This window comes from Pelobates fuscus, chromosome 1 (genome assembly GCF_036172605.1).
Source record: "Pelobates fuscus isolate aPelFus1 chromosome 1, aPelFus1.pri, whole genome shotgun sequence".
In the NCBI taxonomy this organism is placed as follows: Eukaryota; Metazoa; Chordata; class Amphibia; order Anura; family Pelobatidae; genus Pelobates; species Pelobates fuscus.
The window spans coordinates 130,166,232-130,183,594 of NC_086317.1; positions in this window are offsets into that span (position 1 = coordinate 130,166,232).

Sequence of the window (17,363 nt, forward strand, 5' to 3'; positions counted from 1 at the left end):
TTGCAGAAATAAAAGAGTCAATGATGATTAATTTGAAAATAACTAATATTTTATATATTAATTTTACTTTTAAAAACATTACTGAATATGCTGGGAATATAGTTTCTATTGCGTTAAAAGATCTAGTTGGGCAGGTCCAAAAGAGATGATTCTGACAATATTACTATGCCTGTACATGATTAGTAGTCTGTTGTAGCCTCTCTACCAAGACTTCTTGAGCTTTGGAATTTTTTATTTTTTTTAGATCATCAATTTTTCACAAGTAGTGTCTAATATTCTCTATACCCTTTGAAGTTTTATGCAGCAAATCCTTTAATCTTCCACCAAGCTACAGATGCATGAAATAAGTTTGGGTAGCTTTCTATATTTCATTAGATTCCTTGGCCGTAGATCCTTGCTGCCATATAGCCCTACCACTAAATCTAAGTAATGCACATTTAATGATGCACCAACTGAATTTCAGATGATTTATTCTTAACTCTTTCTCTGCTTTCTTGAAGAAAAATTGGACTATAACATGAGCTATAATTTAAATGCTCCCTGTGTGGTTTAGAATTGGGGTACCATCTACCATGATATTTATAACATTGTACTATTTATGGATCCAATATAAAAATGATTACAAGTTTTCTCATGTCACACATGAAATTGGTTCAATTGGTTAAGTTAAAGCACAATTTAAAACATTGTTTTATAATGAGGTTTGTTTTTAAAATATGTAAAATTTAATGTTTCACAGCAACATACCCAAGCTGTAATAAACTGACCCAGGATGCAAAAAGATGTCTGCCTGAAATGGGATATGCAGGGTACATTTTTATTTTTTATATATAATTATTTATTTTTTGCATATGTTTTGCATAGTTAAGGACAATTTTACAACTATTGAAAAATCTGCCTTAGAAAGATACATGTCCAGTAATAAACAGAGACATTAGAAGGCAGCACATTTTGTATAATACGACAAGATTAACACTGTGCTAAGCTTTTAAAAACTAAAGATGAAAGAAGGCAAAGCATAAGCACAGATAGTGGGTTCAACTCAGTGGCGTACACACAATCCATGGGGCTCCGGTGTAAAACTGATCCATGTCTGATCCAGACACACATACACACAATCAGACACATACATACAGGCACACATACACACAGATACATACAGACACATACATAGACACACACACACATACACACACACATACGTACAGACACATACACAGAGACACACACACACAGATACACATATACATACACACAGATACATACAGAACATACATAGACACACAGAGGCACATACAGATACACTAACACACACACATGCAGAATATTTTAGTCACACTCCTATTACCTACCTTTTAGGTGCAGAAGGGTGACTTCCCTGGGGTCCAGTGGCTCAGGTTGATGGGAGTCAGAGTTCCCACTCTGACTCCCTCTCCTTCCTCCCCCGCGGCTCCTGATGGTTGCTGGGAGGAGTGACCGCGACAGTCACTTCCTCCCAGCATCTGACATTATCAGAGGGGGCCCGGGTTGCGCTGTTACTGGGCCCACTCTGATGATGATATTCATTTCCATTGGGTGGCCCTAACAGCACGGACCACCCGATGGGCCCGTTCACCTGTGGACCCAGCAATTATACTGCGTAGCCGGGGCCGCAACATATGGCGGCGGACAACCAGTCGCAGGGGTCCGCAGGGCGGCTGGGCCCCCTGGAGACCGCTGGTTCAACTGCTTGTAAGGAAAACATGAGAAATCAGGTAGCTGAATAAGTATTTAAATACACAGGAGCCATCCCCACCACCTGCAATGTATATTTTGGAAAAAAAACAATGCGGCCCCCGGATCACCCGACTCCCAATCTGCAGAACCACTGGTGTTGTGATCGTAAGTCCACCAAGGCCAGAGTCAGACCAATATTCAGGGAGAAGTGCACTGTTGCCTCATTATATCATCCCAGCTTCAGTAATATGTCATCGTCATCTTGAGGGAGAAGGTGTGGGTATACTAGTAGAGTACAGCTAGCAGTGTCCCTGCAGCACGTTGCAGTATCTGTTGGTAACCCAGCGGGGATTCCCACGTGTTGATCGGTAGGTGAGTAGCAGCTTGTAGCTGTCGATGGGCTCCTCCTGCCTCTCTGCTATGCGACTCTGCTAAGCCATAAATATTTTGTTCAGCTTTTGAGTGGTTGACCACTGCTGCATTTTAATAGAAGGCCTGCTCCCCATCATTCCATTTTGGGGGTATAGGGATGCTGTTAGTGCAGGCACCGCCGGCCGTGTAGATGCACCTAGGACCAGAATAACCCTCACTGGGGAATCGAGGACCTGGACTCGAGGCATAGGCAAGTAGTGGTGACGGGGGGGAGTCAGTTGGATTAGGTGTTCAACAGATAACAGCAAGTTGATAGTTCCAAGTGCAATTTGACTTGAACGTTAGGCAATCATTCCATAGGCAAACAGCGTGTATATAGACTAGGCATGGTCAGGAACAAGAAGACACTGTAAGCTAGAACTGAACAAAGGGTGTGATGGGACAAAATACAAGTTGCAGCCCTGGATGTAGAAGCAGCTCTGGATTTTGTGAGGCCTTAGAAAAAGCTTAATAACTAATAATCAATTAATTCAATGTTTCCTCATCTCCTGTCACGTATTCATCCGCACATTAAAATGTGGTTAATGGCATTTACTGTCCTGACAGGAAAAGTTGTGCCAAAAAACATTACCGTCCTGACAGGAAAAGTTGTGCCGAGCAGCAATCATGCACATGGAACCCTGATAATTGCCTTTGGGGTCAAAGGCCGGTTACAGCCAATTGGATCCATGCCTATTGTCAGGCCCGGACTGGCCATCGGGCATACCGGGCAAATGCCCGGTGGGCCGCGATGGCCGTGGGGCCGAGGCCGGCAGGGGAGATCACAGGATCTCCCCAGCCAGCCCCAGCAGGGCCAGCGCTACACCCCGCTGTGTGTCTCCATGGGCCGGTGGGGAGATCAAAGATCTCCCTCACCGGCCCAGAGGCAGATACAGGCGGCCGCCGGCTGTGGGGTGTGAGGGAAGCAGGAGAGAGGACCGGCGGAGCTCTATCCAGCAGCTCCGCCGGGTCCTCTCGCGAGGTCTGAGTGTTGCCGCGGTTACCGCGGCAACGCTCAGATCTCGCGAGAGTGAACTCCAGCCGGCAGGTTAGAGTTCACTCTCACCACTGGACCACCAGGGAAAGAAGCATGGTCCCCCCCTCATGGCAGAACGCCCTCCCCCCCCCCCCTCCCATGCTAAAGGTAAGAAGGGAGGGGGGGATAAAACTTTTTTTTATTATTATTAATAAAAAAATATTTAAATTTAAAAAAAATCACACTAACAGCCCCCTCACACACACACATCACCCCCAGACACACACATCACCCAGACACACACAGCACCCAGACAGCACCCCCAGACACACACAGCACCCTGACACACACAGCACCCTGACACACACAGCACCCCCAGACACACACAGCACCCCAGACACACACAGCACCCCCCAGACACACACAGCACCCCCCAGACACACACAGCACCCCAGACACACACAGCACCCCCAGACACACACATCACCCAGACACACACATCACCCAGACACACACATCACCCCCAAACACACACATCACCCCCAAACACACACATCACCCCCAAACACACACAGCACCCAAACACACCGCACCCAGACACACAGCGCACCCAGACACACAGCGCACCCAGACACACAGCACCCTCAGACACACAGCACACATCACCTTCAGACACACACCACCTTCAGACACACACAGCACCCTCACTCACACACAGCACCCTCAGACAGACCGCACCCTCACACAGACACACACACACACACATATATATATATATATATATATATATATATACACATATATATAATATATATAAAATAACCCTCAGTGAGTTAACAGACAAAGAAAATAAGAAACCTAGAATGTGACGGCAGATAAAAACACCCTCACACACAGCACCCCTCTTAAATACACACACACTGCGCCCCTGTCAGGATCGGGTCAGGGATCCAACACGCAGAGTACAAAGAGTAGCAGATACGTATACCGGTCCTTAGAATGGCCGGACTTAACGTATAACTACGATAGAATGGTCAGAGACAAGCCGAGGTCGAGGGAACGAGAAGACAGGTAAGCGAGAGACAAGCCGGGTCAAGGATAACAGAAAGACAGGAGAGTAAATATCAAAGCCGGGTCGGAACCAAAAGACAAGAGAATAACAAAGCACTGTGTGACTAGGCGGACTAGAACCACGACAGGGCAATGAGTAAATGAGATAGCCACTGTTAAGTATGCTGGTTAGGGAGAGAAGACACGCCTCCGGCGAGTCCTGATTCGTCTCCACTGATTTGAGTGACAGGGTGTTCCGGGTTGGCGTCATGACGTCGGCCTCTGAGCCTCCTGCTATAAAAGGAAGTGGCTCCCTCGCGGCCGGCGTTAGCAAGACCGGGTGAACCGCGAGGAACCGAGGAGACATGCCGTCCGGACGGATAAACTTCTAAGTCTCTACCTCTCTTAGAGGTAGAGGCTTCAGGTACCCTGACAGTACCCCCCCTCTCAGATACGCCCACCGGGCGGAAGGAGCCGGGGCGAGATGGAAAGCGAGAGTGAAATGCCCTGCGAAGGTGAGGAGCATGAACATCCTCTTGTGGTACCCAACTCCTCTCCTCAGGACCATAACCCCTCCAGTTAACCAAATATTGTACTCTCCCCCGGGAGACACGAGAATCAATAATGGAGTTAACCTCATACTCCTCCTGACCCTCCACCTGAACAGGGCGCGGAGGGGCGATTGTGGAGGAGAATCTGTTACAGATTAGAGGTTTCAGCAATGACACGTGAAAGGAGTTTGGGATGCGTAAAGCGGCTGGGAGAGCCAGACGATACGCCACTGGATTAATTCGAGTCAAGATCCTGTAGGGGCCAATATAACGAGGAGCGAATTTCATGGAAGGAACTTTAAGGCGAATATTCCTAGTACTCAACCAAACTCTATCGCCTGGAACAAAATTCGGAGCCGCCCTTCTACGTTTGTCAGCATGTTTCTTAACCAGCATAGAATTGTGTAGAAGAATCTGTCGAGTCTGATCCCACAACTTCCTCAAATTGGCCACATGGACATCAACCGACGGCACTCCTTGGGAAGGAGAAACCGAGGGAAGAATAGATGGGTGAAAGCCATAGTTCATGAAGAAGGGGCTTGAATGCGTAGAGTCACAAACGAGATTGTTGTGCGCAAACTCCGCCCAAGGAATCAAACCGACCCAATCGTCCTGGTGTTCGGAAACAAAACAACGTAGGTATTGCTCAATCTTCTGGTTGGTACGCTCGGCAGCTCCGTTAGACTGAGGATGATAGGCGGAGGAAAAATTCAATTTGATGCCTAATTGAGAACAGAATGATCTCCAGAAGCGTGAAACAAATTGGGAGCCTCTATCAGAAGTGATCTCCGAGGGAATCCCATGCAAACGAAAAATTTCTTTAGCAAAGATTTCCGCCAATTCAGGAGAAGTCGGGAGTTTAGGCAACGGTACGAAATGTGCCATCTTGGTAAACCTATCGACTACGGTGAGGATAACAGTGTGCTTTTTAGAAACAGGCAAATCCACAATAAAGTCCATTGCCACACAGGACCAAGGTTTGCCAGGAATTTCCAGAGGCTGCAGAAGACCACAAGGAAGCGAATGCGGTAATTTAGTTTTAGTACAGACCACACAAACTCCGATAAAATCCTTAATATCCTTCCGTAGGGAAGGCCACCAGAAATCTTTGGAGATCAAAGAATACGTCTTGCGAACACCCGGATGACCGGCCACCTTACTCTCGTGAAGACACTGTAAGAGCTCCAATTGGAGTTCAGGAGGAACGAAAAGTCTGGAAGCCGGAGTCAGTCTAGGTGCCAGATGCTGCAAGCTCCTTATCTGATCAAGTAGCGGAGAATGGACTTTGAGAGTAGTGTTAGCAATAATGTTACACTTGGGTACTATAGAGGACAAAACCGGCTCAGATACGGCAGCAGGTTCATACTGGCGAGATAAGGCGTCGGCTTTAGAATTCTTAGAACCTGGCCTATATGTGAGTACGTAGTTGAAGTGAGTGAGAAATATGGACCAACGAGCCTGTCTAGATGATAGTCGTTTAGCCTCTCCAATATAGGATAAGTTTTTATGATCTGTCAAAATAGTAACAGGATGCAAAGTACCCTCCAATAAATGTCTCCACTCCTTCAAGGCCATTATAACCGCTAGTAGTTCCCTGTCACCAATGTCATATCTGCTTTCAGTACCTGACAACTTTTTGGAAAAGTATCCACAAGGATGTAATGGTTTATCTACACCCAACCTTTGGGACAGAACAGCACCTATACCTGTCTCAGAAGCGTCAACTTCGAGTAGGAAAGGTAGTGTAGTATCAGGGTGAACTAAAATTGGTGCGGAAGCAAACAGCTCCTTGAGTGTCTTAAAAGCCAGAAGTGCTTCAGTAGACCAATTCTTAGTGTCAGCCCCTTGTTTGGTCATATTGGTGATGGGAGCAATGATAGAGGAGTATCCCTTAATGAAACGTCTGTAGTAATTGGAGAAACCAATAAATCTCTGGATAGCCTTGAGACCCTTAGGTAAAGGCCAATCTAATATGGATTGGAGCTTCTCCGGGTCCATTTCAAACCCTTCCCCAGAAATCACATAACCAAGAAAGGTAGTTTGTGATTGGTCAAAGCTGCATTTCTCTAGTTTGCAGTATAAGCCATGCTGAAGGAGTTTGTGTAAAACCCTTCTGACTTGTCCGTGGTGAGTCTCAATATCCCTGGAATGTATAAGTATATCATCAAGGTATACAATCACACAGTCATCTTGAAACTCCCTAAGAACCTCATTAATAAGGTCCTGAAATACCGCCGGGGCATTGCAGAGACCAAAAGGCATTACAGTATACTCATAGTGCCCATATCGAGTATTGAATGCAGTTTTCCACTCGTCACCGTCGTGAATTCTCACCAAATTATAAGCACCTCTAAGGTCTAACTTAGTGAAAATTTTAGAACTTTTTAATCGATCAAAAAGCTCGGTGATCAAGGGAATCGGATATACATTTCTGATGGTTATCTTGTTAAGACCTCGGTAGTCAATGCAGGGTCTTAAAGAACCATCCTTCTTTTTAACAAAAAAAAATCCAGCCCCAGCAGGAGAGGAGGATCTTCTAATGAACCCCTTGTCTAGGTTCTCACGAATATACTCCTCTAGAACTAAGTTTTCATTCGTAGACAAAGGGTATACATGACCCCTGGGGGGCATGGTACCAGAAAGTAAATTAATTTTGCAATCAAAAGGCCTATGTGGTGGTAAGGTATCAGCCTTTCCTTTGTCAAATACTGCCTTTAAATCTTGATACAGGGACGGTATCTGTACCTTGGTAGAGTCGGTAGCGTTATTAAGTGAGTTGACACTACAAAGAGGTGACACTTTCTTTAAACAATTCTCTTGACAATCCTGACCCCACGAAACTATCTCCCCTGATCTCCAATCTATAACGGGGTTATGTCTCTTAAGCCAGGAGTATCCCAGGACTATGGGAACAGAAGGAGATGAAATGAGTAGTAGGGATATTTCCTCCTTGTGTAGAATACCAGTAGTTAAGTAAAGAGGTATGGTCTCCCGGAAAATCACAGGCTCAACTAAAGGTCTACCATCAATGGCTTCAACAGCCAAGGGTGTCTTCCTTAACTGGGATGGGATAGTGTGTTTGGTGAGAAACTCTTGGTCGATAAAACTCTCAGCAGCGCCGGAGTCTATCAATGCCATAGTCTCTAAAGTTCCCTTCTCCCAAGTTAAAGAGACCGGTAATAGGAGTCTATGTTCTTTGTAGTTATGAGTAGAGGACAAAATCGAAACACCCAAGGTCTGTCCTCTAGAGAAACTTAGGTGCGAGCGTTTCCCGGACGACTGGGACAGCTCAAACGTACATGACCTCTGGCCCCACAATACATACACAGTCCCTCCCTTCTCCTGTACTGTCTCTCCTCCTCTGATAGACGAGTAAGGCCTAACTGCATAGGTTCTGAAACCTGTGGATTTTTGGTTTCAGAAATTTGAAATGATGGTGCTAGTGTAAAGGAAGATTTACCGGTTCTATCTCGAGTATTTTGTCTCTCCCTTAGACGTTCGTCAATACGAGAGATAAAGGAAATTAAGTCCTCCAGATTCTCGGGAAGCTCTCTAGTCGCTACCTCATCAAGTATTACATCAGATAATCCATTTAAGAATACGTCTATATAGGCCTGTTCATTCCATTTTACCTCTGCCGCCAAAGACCTGAACTCTAGTGCGTAATCCACAAGTGTTTGGTTGTCTTGTCTAAGGCGCAACAGTAATCTGGCTGCATTGACCCTCCTGCCAGGGGGATCAAAAGTTCTTTTAAAAGCAGCTACAAAGGCATTATAGTTATAGACTAATGGATTATCATTCTCCCACAACGGATTAGCCCATCTCAGAGCTTTCTCAATGAGTAAGGTAATAATAAATCCCACTTTTGCCCTATCAGTAGGGTATGAACGAGGCTGTAGTTCGAAATGAATACTAATCTGGTTCAAAAAGCCACGACACCTTTCAGGGGAACCAGCATAACGTACAGGTGGGGTAACTCGGGAAGAAGCACCTACAGTAGCTACCTCTAGCCCTGAACCCACAGAAGAAGCAGACATATTACGCATCTCTTCAGGTGGATTAATAGGACGAGACAGCAGCGCCTGTAGTGCTAGAGCCATCTGATCCATCCTATGATCCATGGCGTCAAACCTAGGATCAGGAGAACCAAGCTGACAATTTGTACCTGCAGGATCCATGGCCCTGTCGTAATGTCAGGATCGGGTCAGGGATCCAACACGCAGAGTACAAAGAGTAGCAGATACGTATACCGGTCCTTAGAATGGCCGGACTTAACGTATAACTACGATAGAATGGTCAGAGACAAGCCGAGGTCGAGGGAACGAGAAGACAGGTAAGCGAGAGACAAGCCGGGTCAAGGATAACAGAAAGACAGGAGAGTAAATATCAAAGCCGGGTCGGAACCAAAAGACAAGAGAATAACAAAGCACTGTGTGACTAGGCGGACTAGAACCACGACAGGGCAATGAGTAAATGAGAGAGCCACTGTTAAGTATGCTGGTTAGGGAGAGAAGACACGCCTCCGGCGAGTCCTGATTCGTCTCCACTGATTTGAGTGACAGGGTGTTCCGGGTTGGCGTCATGACGTCGGCCTCTGAGCCTCCTGCTATAAAAGGAAGTGGCTCCCTCGCGGCCGGCGTTAGCAAGACCGGGTGAACCGCGAGGAACCGAGGAGACATGCCGTCCGGACGGATAAACTTCTAAGTCTCTACCTCTCTTAGAGGTAGAGGCTTCAGGTACCCTGACAGCCCCTCACACATACAATACGTCCAAATATATATACACACACACACACACACACACACACACACACTACAGCACCCCTCACACTGCACTACTACAGACATTACGCTCCAGATACACGCTAGATCCCTTACCCTACATGCACTCTTAATCCTCTATACACACATACACACAATCTCCTATACACACTCTGGGTCCTTTACACACTAGATCTCCTACACACCCTCTCTACAACCCCTACACACACTGCGTCACCTATACACACACACTACAGCCTGTATGCACACACTCGCTACATCCCCTATAACACTATACCCCCTATACACACACTACAGCCCCTAGCCACACATATTAAACCACAAACACAAATGAAATTGACCTATTTACACAATACCACACCACACTCTACACACACGCAATTTCACAAGCAGGCTCCAAACAAATGCACCATACACTTTCCTGGCCCAATTGTCCTCTGGTATCCCACTTGTGGAGACACCAGAGACAATTTAAAAGCAAACACAGCGCAAGCATGTTATTAAATTTGCTTGTGCTGCGCAGAACAAATTCAGGGCCTTTTTCTAATGCCAGAGCTCTTCAGCGGGGCTCTGCGCATTGAACCAACTTGCTCACTTTGAGAGGGGGTGTGCTTGTCATTAGTGATGACAAAACACACCCTCTCTGGCCCCGCCCCCTTCTTAGAGGGCCGCTCTGATTGAAAAATGCCCGGGCCTAATTTTTTTCCCAGTCCGGCCCTGCCTATTGTTATCCGAGAGTGCGTTCCTGATCTTGCTTTCCTGGTATTTGACTTTGGCTTTGTTTAGACTTCCCTGATATCCTTGACTTTTGGCTTTCCCTCATCGTTGGGTCTGATTCTGTGTTCCTGACCTCAGCAAGTATTCTTACTATTCTTGGATACGTTAAGTCCTGCCATTCTAAGGTACGGTTATACATTATCCTTAGTCCTAGGTATGACACAGTTCTGCGTGCTGGATCAACTTGTAATCCTGACATTACGACATGGCCATAGATCCTGCAGAATTGTGTCAGCACATAGCAGCTTGCGAGAGAAAGCTAGAGGAGAATGATCATAGTATGGATCAATTTGCCCAGGCTTTTAGCTCCTTACTAGGACGGCTCATTTAACCCTTGAGGCATCTCCAATTAGGTCACCACTGCCTAATGTACCTCCACCTATAGTATATAAGGCACCTACGATCTCCTTATCTCCTCCCCTGCCTTTTTCTGGTAATAGAGGAAGATGCCTCCACTGTAGTGATGTCGCGAACATAAAATTTTCCGTTCGCGAACGCCGAACGCGAATTTCGGCAAATGTTTGCGAACGGGCAAACCGGGCGAACCGCCATAGACTTCAATGGGCAGGCGAATTTTAAGCCACAGGGACTCTTTCTGGACTCTTTCTGGTCGAGTCGTTCTCTGAGGGTGGACCCCGAAGGGCTCTGGCGATGCGTAGGACTTAAAAAGCTCTGCATGTCCTCCATCAACAGCACGTCTGTAAAGCGTCCTGTCCTTGCCGACGAGGTCGTGGGAGGAGGAGGATTACTTTCACCTCTTCCCCTGTTAGATTCCCGTTGTGCTGTGACATCACCCTTATACGCTGTGTAAAGCATACTTTTTAATTGATTTTGGAACTTCTGCATCCTTTCCGACTTGCGGTAATTTGGTGACATTTCAGCGTGGACACCCAGTACAGGTCGTTTTCCTTCTTTTATACGAGGGTCCCTCAACAGGCACGACAGCATGAAAGACCCCATTTGCACAAGGTTGGATGCCGAGCTACTCATGTCCCGTTCCCCGTCCTCAGTGATCTCACTGAAGGTATGTTCTTCCCCCCCAGCCACGTACAACACCACGGGTACCAGATAGGTGACAACGAGCACCCTGGGATGCCTGTTGTGGTTGGTCTTCCTCCTCCTCCTCAAAGCCACATTCCTCCTCTGACTCCTCTTCCTCACAATCCTCTTCCAGCGTTGCCGCAGGTCCAGCAAGCGATGCTGATAAGGCTGTTTCTGGTGGTGATGGTGACCACAACTCTTCCTCTTCACGCTCATCTACGGCCTGATCCAGCACTCTTCGCAGGGCACGCTCCTGGAAGAAAACAAATGGTATGATGTTGCTGATGGTGCCTTCGGTGCGACTGACTAGGTTTATCACCTCCTAAAAAGGACACATGAGCCTACAGGCATTGCGCATGAGCGTCCAGTAACGTGGCAAAAAAAAGTCCCAGCTCCGCAGAGTCTGTCCTAGCACCCCGGACATACAAATACATTCCATGCTTGGCAGCCGTCAGCAGGTTTACCCAATGCGCAGTGTGGGTGATATACCTGCCCTGACCATGCTTTGCAGACCAGGTATCAGTGGTCAGATGGACCCTTGCCCCAACACTGTGTGCCAGACATGCCATTACTTCCTTTTGCACAATCGAGTACAGGTTGGGGATTGCCTTTTGTGCTGGGTACCTTCCACTGCGGTGTCCCAAAAGCTACACATTTTTGGAACGCCTCAGACTCCACCAGCTTTTATGGTAAAAGCTTGCAGGCTAAGAGTTCAGACAAGCCAGCTGTCAGACGCTGGGCAAGGGTGTCATTTGTGTCATTGGCTTCTTACGCTCAAACATGTCCTTGACAGACACCTGACTGTGGGCAGATGAGCAGGAACTGCTCAAGGTGAGAGATGGAGTAGCGGATGGTTGAGAGGGGGCAAGGAGGACAGCAGTGGTTGACATGGCTGAAAATGCTGGACCAGGAGGAGGATGGCGGCTTTGAGTTTGTGTGCTGCTTGTACTCATGTGTTGATCCCATAGGCGTTTGTGATGTGTGATTATGTGCCTTCGCAAAGCAGTTGTACCTAGGTGGGTGTTGGACTTCCCACAACTCGGTTTCTTTTGGCACAGGTTGAAAATGGCATCGCTGTTGTCAGAGGCAGACACACAAAAAAATGCCACACTGCTGAGCTCTGCAATGACGGCATTCTGGTGGTGGCAACAGCATGCGTTGATTGGCGTGCTGTCTGGCTGACCCCGGGTGCCGATGCATACTGTCTGACTGTGCCACTAGCTCCTTGCGACGACCTCCCCCTGCTTCCAACTCATCTCCTCCTCCTCTCTGTCTCCCCATCTGAACTTTCCCCCTGTTCTTCTTCTCTTCTAGCGAGTACCCACGTGACATCCACGGACGCATCGTCATCATCAACCGCTTCACTTGTATCTGACAACTCAGCAAAGGAAGCAGCAGCGGGTACAACATCATCATCATCACACCGTACGTCCATGTGTGTAATGCTGCCTGACTGAGACATATCCCTGTTATCTACATCCTCTGGCAATAATGCTTGCGCATCACTCATTTCTACCAACTGATGTGTAAATAACTCCTCTGACATATCAAGTGAAGCGGCTGTGGTGCTAGTGTTGGTGGTGGCGGCAGGCGGGCGAGTGGTAACTTGAGAGGTGCCCGAAGCTAAGCTGGAGGAGGATGGTACGTCAAGGTTCCGAGCGGAAGCTGTGGAAGATTGGGTGTCCTGTGTTAGCCAGTCAACTATGTCCTCAGAACTTTTCGAGTTCAGGGTACGTGGCCTCTGAACACTGGGCATTATTCTAGGGCCAAAGGGAATCACAGCACCACGACGGCCCCTGCGGAGTGGCCTGCCTCTGCCTGTCATTTTTTTTTCGATTAGTGGTACTATGCGTGCAAGCTACTGTGACAACAGATATGAGTGGCACTGTGCACTGGCAGAAGTTGGCAGAGTAGACGCTGTAGGCCTGACACACACGCTTGCAGACAACTAACTGCTATTCAATCTATTACAGTCAAAATTGTATTATTTTTTTTAAATGTACACTACTGTTACACCAGATATGAGTTTCAATGGTGTGACACTGTGCCCTGCCAGGCCCTGAAACGCACACATAGTTACATAGTTACATAGCTGAAAAGAGACTTGCGTCCATCAAGTTCAGCCTTCCTCACATATGCTTTTGCTGTTGATCCAAAAGAAGGCAAAAAAACAGTCTGAAACGCTTCCAATTTTGCAACAAACTAGGAAAAAATTCCTTCTTGACCCCAAAATAGCAGTCAGATGTCTCCTTGGATCAAGCAGCTATTACCCCACTAATTAGAAATGATATCCCTGTATGTTATGTTTTTGCAAGTATTTATCCAATTGCAGTTTAAACATCTGTATAGACTCTGACAAAACTACCTCTTCAGGCAAAGAATTCCATATCTTTATTGCTCTTACTGTAAAAAAAACTTTTCTTTGCCTTAGATGAAATCTCCTTTCTTCAAGCCTAAATGTGTGACCTCGTGTCCTATGTATATGTCCCTGTTTATGAATAGATTTCCAGATAATGGTTTGTACTGGCCCCGAATATATTTGTATAATGTTATCATATGCCCTATCAGGCGCCGTTTTTCCAAACTAAAGAGATTTTTTAACCTTTCTTCATCACGAAAATGCTCCATTCCTTTTATCAATTTTGTAGCTCGTCTCTGGACTTTTTCTAGTGCCATGATATCTTTCTTTAGAACAGGTGCCCCAAATTGCACAGCACATTCAAGGTGTGGTCTTACCAGCGATTTATAAAGAGGCAAAATTATATTTTCATCTCGAGAATTTATGCCCCTATTTATACATGACAAAACCTTACTGGCCTTAGCAACGGCAGATTGACATTGCATATTGCTACCTAATTTATTGTCTATAACAATTCCCAAATCATTCTCGTGTGTGGTTATCCCTAGTTCACTACCATTTAGGGTGTAAATTGCTTGGGCATTCTTAACCCCGAAGTGCATAACTTTGCATTTTTCTACGTTAAATTTAATCTGCCATTTTAGTGCCCAGTCCCCCAATCTATCCAAATCCCTCTGCAGCAAGGCAATATCCTGCTCACATTTTATTACTTTACAAAGTTTTGTGTCATCTGCAAACACTGATACATAGCTCCCAATGCCCATTTCAAGATCATTTATAAATATGTTAAATAGAAGCGGTCCCAAAACAGAACCCTGAGGGACACCACTTACCACTTTTGTCCAGCTTGAAAATTTACCATTTATGACAACTCGTTGTACTCTATCCTTAAGCCAATGTTCTACCCAAGAACAAGAATATTCATCTAGACCAATTTCTTTTAGTTTGAAGACTTACCTATTGTGAGGAACCGTATCAAAAGCCTTGGCAAAATCCAAGTAGATCACATCCACTGCAACACCCTGATCTATATTTCTACTTACTTCTTCATAGAATGCAATTAGGTTAGTGTGACATGACCTATGTTTCATAAAACCATGCTGATTATTGCTAATAACACAGTTCTTCCCAATGAATTCCTGAATATTATCCCTTAATAGCCGTTCAAATAATTTCCCAGTCACAGAAGTTAAGCTCACAGGTCTATAATTTCCAGGCAAGGATTTTGAACCCTTTTTAAATATAGGAACAACATCTGCCTTCCTCAAATACTCCGGTACAATACCTGAAACAAAAGAATCTTGAAAAATTAAATACAGAGGTTCACTTATTTCCCCACTTAGCTCCTTAAGTACTCGTGGGTGGATACCGTCAGGCCCCGGAGCCTTATTTACATTAATTTTCTTTAATAGCTGTAGCACCTTGTCTCGAGTTATCCAATCACAAGTTATCTGCAAGTTTGTTTCAGCAATCAAGGTCTGCTGCTGATTGGCTGGAATGTGTCTGCTGACTGTGAGGTACAGGGTCAAAGTTTACTCAATGATGACGAATAGGGGGCGGACCGAACATCGCATATGTTCGCCATCCGTGGCAAACGCGAACAAGCTATGTTCGCCAGGAACTATTCGCCAGCGAACCATTCGGGACATCACTACTCCACTGCCCTAATGCATATCAAACAAGGGAACTGGTATATCTCAGATTATGCCATAGAATTTCGTACCTTGGCATCTGAGGTAGACTGGACTAACAACGGATTAATCGCTGCTTTTAAAAAAGGATTATCCGAAGTTTTACTTGATGAAATTGCTGCCAAAGACCTACCTAAGGGGTTAAATGACCTATGTGATGCAGATCGATAATAGACTCAGGACCAGGGAAATTACTAGAAATAGAACTAGACATTTGATTATGTCACTAGCATATCGATCCTCCAGACCTGTTGTCCCTGACCTCTCGATGCTGTCTGAACCCGAACCTATGCAGTTAGGGGTTACAGTACTGTCTGAGGCAGAGAAACAGTATAGGAGAATATATTGTGCATATATATTGTGCTTATATTGTGGCAAGAAAGGGCATATGAGAGATGCTTGTCCTATACGTCCGGAAAACTTCCGCAGCTTAAGGGACAGGTCTTAGGTGTAATGGATACGTAATCTAGTAATTCCCGAAGCAGATTTCTCCTTGACATTTCACCTTTTGCAACAAGGGAAACGTTTCATGCAAAGCCCTGGTTGACTCAGGTGCAGCTAGTAACTTTATTGATTTGTATTTTGTTAATAATTTTGTTTTCAAATGGATCCTCGCAAACTAGAGGCCGTTATACAATGTCCATAACCCAGTGGGTTAAAAGCCATACAGAGGTTTTTTGGTTTCTCTAACTATTACAGGAGATTCCTCTAAGGTTTCTCTTCGGTAATAGCCCCCATCACCAATATGATACGCAAAGGGGCTAATTGTACTATATGGCGTAAAGAAGCTAAAGAGGCTATTGAGCTTCTTAAACAAATGTTCGCATCTGCTGACATATTAAGACATACTGACACTAGTAAATCTTTCCTACTTGAGGTTGACGCCTCTGAGACAGGGGTCAGGGCTGTTCTTTTTCAGAGAGAGAGTCAGGATGCCCCTTTGCATCCTTGTGGTTACTTCTCCAGAAAGTTGTCTCCTGAGAGCTGTTCTGGCCGCCTGGCCCCCTAACTAACATGGGGCCACAGCTCACCCAGCCCCCAGACCAGGGTCATGGCACCCCCCACCCTAGTGGCACCCGGGGCGTACCGCCCCCCTCCGCCCCCCCCCCCTCCGCCCCCCCCCCCTCCCCCTTAGTATGCCACTGCCTGTAACCTTTTAAATATATGTATTGTATTTTTATTGTAGGAAGTATGATTGTGGCCAGGGGTAGAGCTATTCTGGGACATTTTGGGTGACTTCAAGACTTATCCTGATCAGCCACAATATTTAAACCAATTGTCTAATATTGTGTAGACAGCTCTAATGTGTTGAGGCATGGAGTCTACAAGACCTTTAAATAATTGGAAATACACAGATTTTCTTTCCCCTACAGATTTATATCTGTATATTATCTGTCATACAAAAATATTAGATATACACGCATACAAGCACAAACATACAGAAACAGATATACAGGCATACTATCATACAGACACAAGCAGACAGATGTAACCATCCAGGCAATCCAAGATATAAAGGCACAGGTAGTTTAGTTATACATTCACAGAATCAGACATACAGGCACAAACAGCCATACAGTCATAGCCATACAGGCACACAATTACACAGACACGGGTGCAGGAACAATTTACAGACATACAGGCAAAAAAAGATATGCAGGTACAGGCACATAGCAATGCAGCCACAAAATAATACAGACATAGACATACAGGCACAGGAACTTAGTCATACATATACATATAGATACACAACCATACAGAGACATTTGTGTACAAAGCCATATAGGCACACAAGCACAAATGCACAGGGCCAGACAAAGACTTATAGTCACAAAGATATACAGACACACCATCAAATTCACAGAGACATACAGGCAGAAAGTCATGCATAAACTCACAGATGGATACTCAGCCCTCTGTGAGATCAAGTCCCTCCATGAGTCTAACAACTTCCTCCTGCCTGTATGCTAACCTGTGAGAAACATACTGCCCAGTGAGAGTTCCAATCTT